Below are 15,707 nucleotides of genomic sequence, written 5' to 3'. Positions count from 1 at the left end.
GAATCAGGGTCAGTACCGGAAAATGATAGAATCCGGGCGAGTACCGGGAAAAGGTAGAATCCGTCCGAGTACCCAAAAACTTTCCGAACGAGGACCGAAAATTGTTAGAATCAGGGTCAGTGCCCGAAAATGATAGAATCCGGGCGAGTACCGGGAAAAGGTAGAATCCGTCCGAGTACCCAAAAACTTTCCGAACGAGAACCGAAAATTGGCAGAATCAGGGTCAGTACCGGAAAATGATAGAATCCGGGCGAGTACCGGGAAAATGTAGAATCCGTCCGAGTACCATAAAACTTTCCGAACGAGGGCCGAAAATTGGTAGAATCAGGGTCAGTACGGGAAAATGATAGAATCCGGGCGAGTACCGGGAAAAGGTAGAATCCGTCCGAGTACCATAAAACTTTCCGAACGAGGGCCGAAAATTGGTAGAATCAGGGTCAGTACAGGAAAATGATAGAATCCGGGCGAGTACCGGGAAAAGGTAGAATCCGTCCGAGTACCCAAAGACTTTCTGAACGAGAACCGAAAATTGGTAGAATCGGGGACAGTACCGGATAATGATAGAATCCGGGCGAGTACCGGGAAAATGTAGAATCCGTCCGAGTACCATAAAACTTTCCGAACGAGGGCCGAAAATTGGTAGAATCAGGGTCAGTACCGGAAAATGATAGAATCCGGGCGAGTACCGGGAAAAGGTAGAATCCTTCCGAGTACCCAAAAACTTTCCGAACGAGGACCGAAAATTGGTAGAATCAGGGTCAGTACCGGAAAATGATAGAATCCGGGCGAGTACCGGGAAAAGGTAGAATCCGTCCGAGTACCCAAAAACTTTCCGAACGACGACCGAAAATTGGTAGAATCAGGGTTAGTACCGGAAAATGATAGATTCCGGGCGAGTACCGGGAAAAGGTAGAATCCGTCCGAGTACCCAAAAACTTTCCGAACGATGACCGAAAATTGGTAGAATCAGGGTCAGTACCGGAAAATGATAGAATCCGGGCGAGTACCGGGAAAAGGTAGAATCCGTCCGAGTACCCAAAATCTTTTCGAACGAGGACCGAAAATTGGTAGAATCAGGGTCAGTGCCCGAAAATGATAGAATCCGGGCGAGTACCGGGAAAATGTAGAATCCGTCCGAGTACCCAAAAACTTTCTGAACGAGAACCGAAAATTGGTAGAATCGGGGACAGTACCGGATAATGATAGAATCCGGGCGAGTACCGGGAAAATGTAGAATCCGTCCGAGTACCATAAAACTTTCCGAACGAGGGCCGAAAATTGGTAGAATCAGGGTCAGTACGGGAAAATGATAGAATCCGGGCGAGTACCGGGAAAAGGTAGAATCCGTCCGAGTACCATAAAACTTTCCGAACGAGGGCCGAAAATTGGTAGAATCAGGGTCAGTACAGGAAAATGATAGAATCCGGGCGAGTACCGGGAAAAGGTAGAATCCGTCCGAGTACCCAAAATCTTTTCGAACGAGGACCGAAAATTGGTAGAATCAGGGTCAGTGCCCGAAAATGATAGAATCCGGGCGAGTACCGGGAAAATGTAGAATCCGTCCGAATACCCAAAAACTTTCTGAACGAGAACCGAAAATTGGTAGAATCGGGGACAGTACCGGATAATGATAGAATCCGGGCGAGTACCGGGAAAATGTAGAATCCGTCCGAGTACCATAAAACTTTCCGAACGAGGGCCGAAAATTGGTAGAATCAGGGTCAGTACAGGAAAATGATAGAATCCGGGCGAGTACCGGGAAAAGGTAGAATCCTTCCGAGTACCATAAAACTTTCCGAACGAGGACCGAAAATTGGTAGAATCAGGGTCAGTGCCCGAAAATGATAGAATCCGGGCGAGTACCGGGAAAAGGTAGAATCCGTCCGAGTACCCAAAAACTTTTCGAACGAGGACCGAAAATTGGTAGAATCAGGTTCAGTGCCCGAAAATGATAGAATCCGGGCGAGTACCGGGAAAAGGTAGATTCCGTCCGAGTACCCAAAAACTTTCCGAACGAGCACCGAAAATTGGCAGAATCAGGGTCAGTACCGGAAAATGATAGAATCCGGGCGAGTACCGGGAAAATGTAGAATCCGTCCGAGTACCCAAAGACTTTCTGAACGAGAACCGAAAATTGGTAGAATCGGGGACAGTACCGGATAATGATAGAATCCGGGCGAGTACCGGGAAAATGTAGAATCCGTCCGAGTACCATAAAACTTTCCGAACGAGGGCCGAAAATTGGTAGAATCAGGGTCAGTACGGGAAAATGATAGAATCCGGGCGAGTACCGGGAAAAGGTAGAATCCGTCCGAGTACCATAAAACTTTCCGAACGAGGGCCGAAAATTGGTAGAATCAGGGTCAGTACCGGAAAATGATAGAATCCGGGCGAGTACCGGGAAAAGGTAGAATCCTTCCGAGTACCATAAAACTTTCCGAACGAGGACCGAAAATTGGTAGAATCAGGGTCAGTGCCCGAAAATGATAGAATCCGGGCGAGTACCGGGAAAAGGTAGAATCCGTCCGAGTACCCAAAAAGTTTCCGAACGATGACCGAAAATTGGTAGAATCAGGCTCAGTACCGGAAAATGATAGAATCCGGACGAGTACCGGGAAAATGTAGAATCCGTCCGAGTACCCAAAAACTGTTCGAACGAGAACCTAAAATTATTAGAATCAGGGACAGTACCGGAAAATGATAGAATCCGGGCGAGTACCGAGAAAAGGTAGAATCCGTCCGAGTACCCAAAAACTGTCCGAACGATGACCGAAAATTGGTAGAATCAGGGTCAGTACCGGAAAATGATAGAATCCGGGCGAGTACCGGGAAAAGGTAGAATCCGTCCGAGTACCCAAAAACTTTCCGAACGAGGACCGAAAATTGTTAGAATCAGGGTCAGTGCCCGAAAATGATAGAATCCGGGCGAGTACCGGGAAAAGGTAGAATCCGTCCGAGTACCCAAAAACTTTCCGAACGAGAACCGAAAATTGGCAGAATCAGGGTCAGTACCGGAAAATGATAGAATCCGGGCGAGTACCGGGAAAATGTAGAATCCGTCCGAGTACCCAAAGACTTTCTGAACGAGAACCGAAAATTGGTAGAATCGGGGACAGTACCGGATAATGATAGAATCCGGGCGAGTACCGGGAAAATGTAGAATCCGTCCGAGTACCATAAAACTTTCCGAACGAGGGCCGAAAATTGGTAGAATCAGGGTCAGTACGGGAAAATGATAGAATCCGGGCGAGTACCGGGAAAAGGTAGAATCCGTCCGAGTACCATAAAACTTTCCGAACGAGGGCCGAAAATTGGTAGAATCAGGGTCAGTACCGGAAAATGATAGAATCCGGGCGAGTACCGGGAAAAGGTAGAATCCGTCCGAGTACCCAAAGACTTTCTGAACGAGAACCGCAAATTGGTAGAATCGGGGACAGTACCGGATAATGATAGAATCCGGGCGAGTACCGGGAAAATGTAGAATCCATCCGAGTACCATAAAACTTTCCGAACGAGGGCCGAAAATTGGTAGAATCAGGGTCAGTACCGGAAAATGATAGAATCCGGGCGAGTACCGGGAAAAGGTAGACTCCTTCCGAGTACCCAAAAACTTTCCGAACGAGGACCGAAAATTGGTAGAATCAGGGTCAGTACCGGAAAATGATAGAATCCGGGCGAGTACCGGGAAAAGGTAGAATCCGTCCGAGTACCCAAAAACTTTCCGAACGACGACCGAAAATTGGTAGAATCAGGGTTAGTACCGGAAAATGATAGATTCCGGGCGAGTACCGGGAAAAGGTAGAATCCGTCCGAGTACCCAAAAACTTTCCGAACGATGACCGAAAATTGGTAGAATCAGGGTCAGTACCGGAAAATGATAGAATCCGGGCGAGTACCGGGAAAAGGTAGAATCCGTCCGAGTACCCAAAATCTTTTCGAACGAGGACCGAAAATTGGTAGAATCAGGGTCAGTGCCCGAAAATGATAGAATCCGGGCGAGTACCGGGAAAATGTAGAATCCGTCCGAGTACCCAAAAACTTTCTGAACGAGAACCGAAAATTGGTAGAATCGGGGACAGTACCGGATAATGATAGAATCCGGGCGAGTACCGGGAAAATGTAGAATCCGTCCGAGTACCATAAAACTTTCCGAACGAGGGCCGAAAATTGGTAGAATCAGGGTCAGTACAGGAAAATGATAGAATCCGGGCGAGTACCGGGAAAAGGTAGAATCCTTCCGAGTACCATAAAACTTTCCGAACGAGGACCGAAAATTGGTAGAATCAGGGTCAGTGCCCGAAAATGATAGAATCCGGGCGAGTACCGGGAAAATGTAGAATCCGTCCGAGTACCATAAAACTTTCCGAACGAGGGCCGAAAATTGGTAGAATCAGGGTCAGTACCGGAAAATGATAGAATCCGGGCGAGTACCGGGAAAAGGTAGAATCCTTCCGAGTACCCAAAAACTTTCCGAACGAGGACCGAAAATTGGTAGAATCAGGGTCAGTACCGGAAAATGATAGAATCCGGGCGAGTACCGGGAAAAGGTAGAATCCGTCCGAGTACCCAAAAACTTTCCGAACGACGACCGAAAATTGGTAGAATCAGGGTTAGTACCGGAAAATGATAGAATCCGGGCGAGTACCGGGAAAAGGTAGAATCCGTCCGAGTACCCAAAAACTTTCCGAACGATGACCGAAAATTGGTAGAATCAGGGTCAGTACCGGAAAATGATAGAATCCGGGCGAGTACCGGGAAAAGGTAGAATCCGTCCGAGTACCCAAAATCTTTTCGAACGAGGACCGAAAATTGGTAGAATCAGGGTCAGTGCCCGAAAATGATAGAATCCGGGCGAGTACCGGGAAAATGTAGAATCCGTCCGAGTACCCAAAAACTTTCTGAACGAGAACCGAAAATTGGTAGAATCGGGGACAGTACCGGATAATGATAGAATCCGGGCGAGTACCGGGAAAATGTAGAATCCGTCCGAGTACCATAAAACTTTCCGAACGAGGGCCGAAAATTGGTAGAATCAGGGTCAGTACGGGAAAATGATAGAATCCGGGCGAGTACCGGGAAAAGGTAGAATCCGTCCGAGTACCATAAAACTTTCCGAACGAGGGCCGAAAATTGGTAGAATCAGGGTCAGTACCGGAAAATGATAGAATCCGGGCGAGTACCGGGAAAAGGTAGAATCCTTCCGAGTACCCAAAAACTTTCCGAACGAGGACCGAAAATTGGTAGAATCAGGGTCAGTGCCCGAAAATGATTGAATTCGGGCGAGTACCGGGAAAAGGTAGAATCCGTCCGAGTACCCAAAAACTTTCCGAACGAGAACCGAAAATTGGCAGAATCAGGGTCAGTACCGGAAAATGATAGAATCCGGGCGAGTACCGGGAAAATGTAGAATCCGTCCGAGTACCCAAAAACTTTCTGAACGAGAACCGAAAATTGGTAGAATCGGGGACAGTACCGGATAATGATAGAATCCGGGCGAGTACCGGGAAAATGTAGAATCCGTCCGAGTACCATAAAACTTTCCGAACGAGGGCCGAAAATTGGTAGAATCAGGGTCAGTACAGGAAAATGATAGAATCCGGGCGAGTACCGGGAAAAGGTAGAATCCTTCCGAGTACCATAAAACTTTCCGAACGAGGACCGAAAATTGGTAGAATCAGGGTTAGTACCGGAAAATGATAGAATCCGGGCGAGTACCGGGAAAAGGTAGAATCCGTCCGAGTACCCAAAAACTTTCCGAACGATGACCGAAAATTGGTAGAATCAGGGTCAGTACCGGAAAATGATAGAATCCGGGCGAGTACCGGGAAAAGGTAGAATCCGTCCGAGTACCCAAAATCTTTTCGAACGAGGACCGAAAATTGGTAGAATCAGGGTCAGTGCCCGAAAATGATAGAATCCGGGCGAGTACCGGGAAAATGTAGAATCCGTCCGAGTACCCAAAAACTTTCTGAACGAGAACCGAAAATTGGTAGAATCGGGGACAGTACCGGATAATGATAGAATCCGGGCGAGTACCGGGAAAATGTAGAATCCGTCCGAGTACCATAAAACTTTCCGAACGAGGGCCGAAAATTGGTAGAATCAGGGTCAGTACGGGAAAATGATAGAATCCGGGCGAGTACCGGGAAAAGGTAGAATCCGTCCGAGTACCATAAAACTTTCCGAACGAGGGCCGAAAATTGGTAGAATCAGGGTCAGTACCGGAAAATGATAGAATCCGGGCGAGTACCGGGAAAAGGTAGAATCCTTCCGAGTACCCAAAAACTTTCCGAACGAGAACCGAAAATTGGCAGAATCAGGGTCAGACCGGAAAATGATAGAATCCGGGCGAGTACCGGGAAAATGTAGAATCCGTCCGAGTACCATAAAACTTTCCGAACGAGGGCCGAAAATTGGTAGAATCAGGGTCAGTACAGGAAAATGATAGAATCCGGGCGAGTACCGGGAAAAGGTAGAATCCGTCCGAGTACCCAAAATCTTTTCGAACGAGGACCGAAAATTGGTAGAATCAGGGTCAGTGCCCGAAAATGATAGAATCCGGGCGAGTACCGGGAAAATGTAGAATCCGTCCGAGTACCCAAAAACTTTCTGAACGAGAACCGAAAATTGGTAGAATCGGGGACAGTACCGGATAATGATAGAATCCGGGCGAGTACCGGGAAAATGTAGAATCCGTCCGAGTACCATAAAACTTTCCGAACGAGGGCCGAAAATTGGTAGAATCAGGGTCAGTACCGGAAAATGATAGAATCCGGGCGAGTACCGGGAAAAGGTAGACTCCTTCCGAGTACCCAAAAACTTTCCGAACGAGGACCGAAAATTGGTAGAATCAGGGTCAGTACCGGAAAATGATAGAATCCGGGCGAGTACCGGGAAAAGGTAGAATCCGTCCGAGTACCCAAAATCTTTTCGAACGAGGACCGAAAATTGGTAGAATCAGGGTCAGTGCCCGAAAATGATAGAATCCGGGCGAGTACCGGGAAAATGTAGAATCCGTCCGAGTACCCAAAAACTTTCTGAACGAGAATCGAAAATTGGTAGAATCGGGGACAGTACCGGATAATGATAGAATCCGGGCGAGTACCGGGAAAATGTAGAATCCGTCCGAGTACCATAAAACTTTCCGAACGAGGGCCGAAAATTGGTAGAATCAGGGTCAGTACCGGAAAATGATAGAATCCGGGCGAGTACCGGGAAAAGGTAGACTCCTTCCGAGTACCCAAAAACTTTCCGAACGAGGACCGAAAATTGGTAGAATCAGGGTCAGTACCGGAAAATGATAGAATCCGGGCGAGTACCGGGAAAAGGTAGAATCCGTCCGAGTACCCAAAAACTTTCCGAACGACGACCGAAAATTGGTAGAATCAGGGTTAGTACCGGAAAATGATAGATTCCGGGCGAGTACCGGGAAAAGGTAGAATCCGTCCGAGTACCCAAAAACTTTCCGAACGATGACCGAAAATTGGTAGAATCAGGGTCAGTACCGGAAAATGATAGAATCCGGGCGAGTACCGGGAAAAGGTAGAATCCGTCCGAGTACCCAAAATCTTTTCGAACGAGGACCGAAAATTGGTAGAATCAGGGTCAGTGCCCGAAAATGATAGAATCCGGGCGAGTACCGGGAAAATGTAGAATCCGTCCGAGTACCCAAAAACTTTCTGAACGAGAACCGAAAATTGGTAGAATCGGGGACAGTACCGGATAATGATAGAATCCGGGCGAGTACCGGGAAAATGTAGAATCCGTCCGAGTACCATAAAACTTTCCGAACGAGGGCCGAAAATTGGTAGAATCAGGGTCAGTACAGGAAAATGATAGAATCCGGGCGAGTACCGGGAAAAGGTAGAATCCTTCCGAGTACCATAAAACTTTCCGAACGAGGACCGAAAATTGGTAGAATCAGGGTCAGTGCCCGAAAATGATAGAATCCGGGCGAGTACCGGGAAAAGGTAGAATCCGTCCGAGTACCCAAAAACTTTTCGAACGAGGACCGAAAATTGGTAGAATCAGGTTCAGTGCCCGAAAATGATAGAATCCGGGCGAGTACCGGGAAAAGGTAGATTCCGTCCGAGTACCCAAAAACTTTCCGAACGAGCACCGAAAATTGGCAGAATCAGGGTCAGTACCGGAAAATGATAGAATCCGGGCGAGTACCGGGAAAATGTAGAATCCGTCCGAGTACCCAAAGACTTTCTGAACGAGAACCGAAAATTGGTAGAATCGGGGACAGTACCGGATAATGATAGAATCCGGGCGAGTACCGGGAAAATGTAGAATCCGTCCGAGTACCATAAAACTTTCCGAACGAGGGCCGAAAATTGGTAGAATCAGGGTCAGTACGGGAAAATGATAGAATCCGGGCGAGTACCGGGAAAAGGTAGAATCCGTCCGAGTACCATAAAACTTTCCGAACGAGGGCCGAAAATTGGTAGAATCAGGGTCAGTACGGGAAAATGATAGAATCCGGGCGAGTACCGGGAAAAGGTAGAATCCGTCCGAGTACCATAAAACTTTCCGAACGAGGGCCGAAAATTGGTAGAATCAGGGTCAGTACCGGAAAATGATAGAATCCGGGCGAGTACCGGGAAAAGGTAGAATCCTTCCGAGTACCCAAAAACTTTCCGAACGAGGACCGAAAATTGGTAGAATCAGGGTCAGTGCCCGAAAATGATTGAATTCGGGCGAGTACCGGGAAAAGGTAGAATCCGTCCGAGTACCCAAAAACTTTCCGAACGAGAACCGAAAATTGGCAGAATCAGGGTCAGTACCGGAAAATGATAGAATCCGGGCGAGTACCGGGAAAATGTAGAATCCGTCCGAGTACCCAAAAACTTTCTGAACGAGAACCGAAAATTGGTAGAATCGGGGACAGTACCGGATAATGATAGAATCCGGGCGAGTACCGGGAAAATGTAGAATCCGTCCGAGTACCATAAAACTTTCCGAACGAGGGCCGAAAATTGGTAGAATCAGGGTCAGTACAGGAAAATGATAGAATCCGGGCGAGTACCGGGAAAAGGTAGAATCCTTCCGAGTACCATAAAACTTTCCGAACGAGGACCGAAAATTGGTAGAATCAGGGTTAGTACCGGAAAATGATAGAATCCGGGCGAGTACCGGGAAAAGGTAGAATCCGTCCGAGTACCCAAAAACTTTCCGAACGATGACCGAAAATTGGTAGAATCAGGGTCAGTACCGGAAAATGATAGAATCCGGGCGAGTACCGGGAAAAGGTAGAATCCGTCCGAGTACCCAAAATCTTTTCGAACGAGGACCGAAAATTGGTAGAATCAGGGTCAGTGCCCGAAAATGATAGAATCCGGGCGAGTACCGGGAAAATGTAGAATCCGTCCGAGTACCCAAAAACTTTCTGAACGAGAACCGAAAATTGGTAGAATCGGGGACAGTACCGGATAATGATAGAATCCGGGCGAGTACCGGGAAAATGTAGAATCCGTCCGAGTACCATAAAACTTTCCGAACGAGGGCCGAAAATTGGTAGAATCAGGGTCAGTACGGGAAAATGATAGAATCCGGGCGAGTACCGGGAAAAGGTAGAATCCGTCCGAGTACCATAAAACTTTCCGAACGAGGGCCGAAAATTGGTAGAATCAGGGTCAGTACCGGAAAATGATAGAATCCGGGCGAGTACCGGGAAAAGGTAGAATCCTTCCGAGTACCCAAAAACTTTCCGAACGAGAACCGAAAATTGGCAGAATCAGGGTCAGACCGGAAAATGATAGAATCCGGGCGAGTACCGGGAAAATGTAGAATCCGTCCGAGTACCATAAAACTTTCCGAACGAGGGCCGAAAATTGGTAGAATCAGGGTCAGTACAGGAAAATGATAGAATCCGGGCGAGTACCGGGAAAAGGTAGAATCCGTCCGAGTACCCAAAATCTTTTCGAACGAGGACCGAAAATTGGTAGAATCAGGGTCAGTGCCCGAAAATGATAGAATCCGGGCGAGTACCGGGAAAATGTAGAATCCGTCCGAGTACCCAAAAACTTTCTGAACGAGAACCGAAAATTGGTAGAATCGGGGACAGTACCGGATAATGATAGAATCCGGGCGAGTACCGGGAAAATGTAGAATCCGTCCGAGTACCATAAAACTTTCCGAACGAGGGCCGAAAATTGGTAGAATCAGGGTCAGTACCGGAAAATGATAGAATCCGGGCGAGTACCGGGAAAAGGTAGACTCCTTCCGAGTACCCAAAAACTTTCCGAACGAGGACCGAAAATTGGTAGAATCAGGGTCAGTACCGGAAAATGATAGAATCCGGGCGAGTACCGGGAAAAGGTAGAATCCGTCCGAGTACCCAAAATCTTTTCGAACGAGGACCGAAAATTGGTAGAATCAGGGTCAGTGCCCGAAAATGATAGAATCCGGGCGAGTACCGGGAAAATGTAGAATCCGTCCGAGTACCCAAAAACTTTCTGAACGAGAATCGAAAATTGGTAGAATCGGGGACAGTACCGGATAATGATAGAATCCGGGCGAGTACCGGGAAAATGTAGAATCCGTCCGAGTACCATAAAACTTTCCGAACGAGGGCCGAAAATTGGTAGAATCAGGGTCAGTACCGGAAAATGATAGAATCCGGGCGAGTACCGGGAAAAGGTAGACTCCTTCCGAGTACCCAAAAACTTTCCGAACGAGGACCGAAAATTGGTAGAATCAGGGTCAGTACCGGAAAATGATAGAATCCGGGCGAGTACCGGGAAAAGGTAGAATCCGTCCGAGTACCCAAAAACTTTCCGAACGACGACCGAAAATTGGTAGAATCAGGGTTAGTACCGGAAAATGATAGATTCCGGGCGAGTACCGGGAAAAGGTAGAATCCGTCCGAGTACCCAAAAACTTTCCGAACGATGACCGAAAATTGGTAGAATCAGGGTCAGTACCGGAAAATGATAGAATCCGGGCGAGTACCGGGAAAAGGTAGAATCCGTCCGAGTACCCAAAATCTTTTCGAACGAGGACCGAAAATTGGTAGAATCAGGGTCAGTGCCCGAAAATGATAGAATCCGGGCGAGTACCGGGAAAATGTAGAATCCGTCCGAGTACCCAAAAACTTTCTGAACGAGAACCGAAAATTGGTAGAATCGGGGACAGTACCGGATAATGATAGAATCCGGGCGAGTACCGGGAAAATGTAGAATCCGTCCGAGTACCATAAAACTTTCCGAACGAGGGCCGAAAATTGGTAGAATCAGGGTCAGTACAGGAAAATGATAGAATCCGGGCGAGTACCGGGAAAAGGTAGAATCCTTCCGAGTACCATAAAACTTTCCGAACGAGGACCGAAAATTGGTAGAATCAGGGTCAGTGCCCGAAAATGATAGAATCCGGGCGAGTACCGGGAAAAGGTAGAATCCGTCCGAGTACCCAAAAACTTTTCGAACGAGGACCGAAAATTGGTAGAATCAGGTTCAGTGCCCGAAAATGATAGAATCCGGGCGAGTACCGGGAAAAGGTAGATTCCGTCCGAGTACCCAAAAACTTTCCGAACGAGCACCGAAAATTGGCAGAATCAGGGTCAGTACCGGAAAATGATAGAATCCGGGCGAGTACCGGGAAAATGTAGAATCCGTCCGAGTACCCAAAGACTTTCTGAACGAGAACCGAAAATTGGTAGAATCGGGGACAGTACCGGATAATGATAGAATCCGGGCGAGTACCGGGAAAATGTAGAATCCGTCCGAGTACCATAAAACTTTCCGAACGAGGGCCGAAAATTGGTAGAATCAGGGTCAGTACGGGAAAATGATAGAATCCGGGCGAGTACCGGGAAAAGGTAGAATCCGTCCGAGTACCATAAAACTTTCCGAACGAGGGCCGAAAATTGGTAGAATCAGGGTCAGTACGGGAAAATGATAGAATCCGGGCGAGTACCGGGAAAAGGTAGAATCCGTCCGAGTACCATAAAACTTTCCGAACGAGGGCCGAAAATTGGTAGAATCAGGGTCAGTACCGGAAAATGATAGAATCCGGGCGAGTACCGGGAAAAGGTAGAATCCTTCCGAGTACCCAAAAACTTTCCGAACGAGGACCGAAAATTGGTAGAATCAGGGTCAGTGCCCGAAAATGATTGAATTCGGGCGAGTACCGGGAAAAGGTAGAATCCGTCCGAGTACCCAAAAACTTTCCGAACGAGAACCGAAAATTGGCAGAATCAGGGTCAGTACCGGAAAATGATAGAATCCGGGCGAGTACCGGGAAAATGTAGAATCCGTCCGAGTACCCAAAAACTTTCTGAACGAGAACCGAAAATTGGTAGAATCGGGGACAGTACCGGATAATGATAGAATCCGGGCGAGTACCGGGAAAATGTAGAATCCGTCCGAGTACCATAAAACTTTCCGAACGAGGGCCGAAAATTGGTAGAATCAGGGTCAGTACAGGAAAATGATAGAATCCGGGCGAGTACCGGGAAAAGGTAGAATCCTTCCGAGTACCATAAAACTTTCCGAACGAGGACCGAAAATTGGTAGAATCAGGGTTAGTACCGGAAAATGATAGAATCCGGGCGAGTACCGGGAAAAGGTAGAATCCGTCCGAGTACCCAAAAACTTTCCGAACGATGACCGAAAATTGGTAGAATCAGGGTCAGTACCGGAAAATGATAGAATCCGGGCGAGTACCGGGAAAAGGTAGAATCCGTCCGAGTACCCAAAATCTTTTCGAACGAGGACCGAAAATTGGTAGAATCAGGGTCAGTGCCCGAAAATGATAGAATCCGGGCGAGTACCGGGAAAATGTAGAATCCGTCCGAGTACCCAAAAACTTTCTGAACGAGAACCGAAAATTGGTAGAATCGGGGACAGTACCGGATAATGATAGAATCCGGGCGAGTACCGGGAAAATGTAGAATCCGTCCGAGTACCATAAAACTTTCCGAACGAGGGCCGAAAATTGGTAGAATCAGGGTCAGTACGGGAAAATGATAGAATCCGGGCGAGTACCGGGAAAAGGTAGAATCCGTCCGAGTACCATAAAACTTTCCGAACGAGGGCCGAAAATTGGTAGAATCAGGGTCAGTACCGGAAAATGATAGAATCCGGGCGAGTACCGGGAAAAGGTAGAATCCTTCCGAGTACCCAAAAACTTTCTGAACGAGAACCGAAAATTGGTAGAATCGGGGACAGTACCGGATAATGATAGAATCCGGGCGAGTACCGGGAAAATGTAGAATCCGTCCGAGTACCATAAAACTTTCCGAACGAGAACCGAAAATTGGCAGAATCAGGGTCAGACCGGAAAATGATAGAATCCGGGCGAGTACCGGGAAAATGTAGAATCCGTCCGAGTACCATAAAACTTTCCGAACGAGGGCCGAAAATTGGTAGAATCAGGGTCAGTACGGGAAAATGATAGAATCCGGGCGAGTACCGGGAAAAGGTAGAATCCGTCCGAGTACCATAAAACTTTCCGAACGAGGGCCGAAAATTGGTAGAATCAGGGTCAGTACCGGAAAATGATAGAATCCGGGCGAGTACCGGGAAAAGGTAGAATCCTTCCGAGTACCCAAAAACTTTCCGAACGAGAACCGAAAATTGGCAGAATCAGGGTCAGACCGGAAAATGATAGAATCCGGGCGAGTACCGGGAAAATGTAGAATCCGTCCGAGTACCATAAAACTTTCCGAACGAGGGCCGAAAATTGGTAGAATCAGGGTCAGTACAGGAAAATGATAGAATCCGGGCGAGTACCGGGAAAAGGTAGAATCCTTCCGAGTACCCAAAAACTTTCCGAACGAGAACCGAAAATTGGCAGAATCAGGGTCAGACCGGAAAATGATAGAATCCGGGCGAGTACCGGGAAAATGTAGAATCCGTCCGAGTACCATAAAACTTTCCGAACGAGGGCCGAAAATTGGTAGAATCAGGGTCAGTACCGGAAAATGATAGAATCCGGGCGAGTACCGGGAAAAGGTAGACTCCTTCCGAGTACCCAAAAACTTTCCGAACGAGGACCGAAAATTGGTAGAATCAGGGTCAGTACCGGAAAATGATAGAATCCGGGCGAGTACCGGGAAAAGGTAGAATCCGTCCGAGTACCCAAAATCTTTTCGAACGAGGACCGAAAATTGGTAGAATCAGGGTCAGTGCCCGAAAATGATAGAATCCGGGCGAGTACCGGGAAAATGTAGAATCCGTCCGAGTACCCAAAAACTTTCTGAACGAGAATCGAAAATTGGTAGAATCGGGGACAGTACCGGATAATGATAGAATCCGGGCGAGTACCGGGAAAATGTAGAATCCGTCCGAGTACCATAAAACTTTCCGAACGAGGGCCGAAAATTGGTAGAATCAGGGTCAGTACCGGAAAATGATAGAATCCGGGCGAGTACCGGGAAAAGGTAGACTCCTTCCGAGTACCCAAAAACTTTCCGAACGAGGACCGAAAATTGGTAGAATCAGGGTCAGTACCGGAAAATGATAGAATCCGGGCGAGTACCGGGAAAAGGTAGAATCCGTCCGAGTACCCAAAAACTTTCCGAACGACGACCGAAAATTGGTAGAATCAGGGTTAGTACCGGAAAATGATAGATTCCGGGCGAGTACCGGGAAAAGGTAGAATCCGTCCGAGTACCCAAAAACTTTCCGAACGATGACCGAAAATTGGTAGAATCAGGGTCAGTACCGGAAAATGATAGAATCCGGGCGAGTACCGGGAAAAGGTAGAATCCGTCCGAGTACCCAAAATCTTTTCGAACGAGGACCGAAAATTGGTAGAATCAGGGTCAGTGCCCGAAAATGATAGAATCCGGGCGAGTACCGGGAAAATGTAGAATCCGTCCGAGTACCCAAAAACTTTCTGAACGAGAACCGAAAATTGGTAGAATCGGGGACAGTACCGGATAATGATAGAATCCGGGCGAGTACCGGGAAAATGTAGAATCCGTCCGAGTACCATAAAACTTTCCGAACGAGGGCCGAAAATTGGTAGAATCAGGGTCAGTACAGGAAAATGATAGAATCCGGGCGAGTACCGGGAAAAGGTAGAATCCTTCCGAGTACCATAAAACTTTCCGAACGAGGACCGAAAATTGGTAGAATCAGGGTCAGTGCCCGAAAATGATAGAATCCGGGCGAGTACCGGGAAAAGGTAGAATCCGTCCGAGTACCCAAAAACTTTTCGAACGAGGACCGAAAATTGGTAGAATCAGGTTCAGTGCCCGAAAATGATAGAATCCGGGCGAGTACCGGGAAAAGGTAGATTCCGTCCGAGTACCCAAAAACTTTCCGAACGAGCACCGAAAATTGGCAGAATCAGGGTCAGTACCGGAAAATGATAGAATCCGGGCGAGTACCGGGAAAATGTAGAATCCGTCCGAGTACCCAAAGACTTTCTGAACGAGAACCGAAAATTGGTAGAATCGGGGACAGTACCGGATAATGATAGAATCCGGGCGAGTACCGGGAAAATGTAGAATCCGTCCGAGTACCATAAAACTTTCCGAACGAGGGCCGAAAATTGGTAGAATCAGGGTCAGTACGGGAAAATGATAGAATCCGGGCGAGTACCGGGAAAAGGTAGAATCCGTCCGAGTACCATAAAACTTTCCGAACGAGGGCCGAAAATTGGTAGAATCAGGGTCAGTACCGGAAAATGATAGAATCCGGGCGAGTACCGGGAAAAGGTAGAATCCGTCCGAGTACCCAAAGACTTTCTGAACG

Source organism: Vitis vinifera, chromosome 1, assembly GCF_030704535.1.
Source record: "Vitis vinifera cultivar Pinot Noir 40024 chromosome 1, ASM3070453v1".
NCBI classification, from domain to species: domain Eukaryota; kingdom Viridiplantae; phylum Streptophyta; class Magnoliopsida; order Vitales; family Vitaceae; genus Vitis; species Vitis vinifera.
This window is presented reverse-complemented; position numbering follows the sequence as displayed.